This window comes from Cucurbita moschata, unplaced genomic scaffold, assembly GCF_002738365.1.
Source record: "Cucurbita moschata cultivar Rifu unplaced genomic scaffold, Cmos_1.0 Cmo_Scf00012, whole genome shotgun sequence".
NCBI classification, from domain to species: domain Eukaryota; kingdom Viridiplantae; phylum Streptophyta; class Magnoliopsida; order Cucurbitales; family Cucurbitaceae; genus Cucurbita; species Cucurbita moschata.
The window spans coordinates 2,691,795-2,692,175 of record NW_019268528.1 but is presented as its reverse complement, the minus strand read 5'-3'; positions in this window follow the sequence as shown (position 1 = coordinate 2,692,175).

Sequence of the window (381 nt, the reverse complement as noted above, 5' to 3'; positions counted from 1 at the left end):
CCTTTTTTTTAGATTCCAGGGCTCTTTGATCTCTTTTTATGTTTTGATTGTTTTGATCCTTTTTTGGGGCAAATTTTTATTTTTCAAGCACTGTAGATTGATGAGACGATATAAATATATGAACACAAAATAGTGTTTTTTTCTTTTTTCTTTTTTTTTTTTAAAAAAATATATTTATAGCAAATTTGGGATTCTCTTATCTTCAATTTGTGGTTTAAATTTTTAGACACGTGGGGTTTTTTACATTCAGGAAAAGTCAAGTTTTTCAATCATAATGAAAAGGAGGGGAAACAGGACAGTTGTTCCCCTGAAATACTGTTATGTTCTTCAAATCCCAATTGCGCTGTTTTTTCTCGTGTTTTTTTTTTTTTTTTTTTTTTT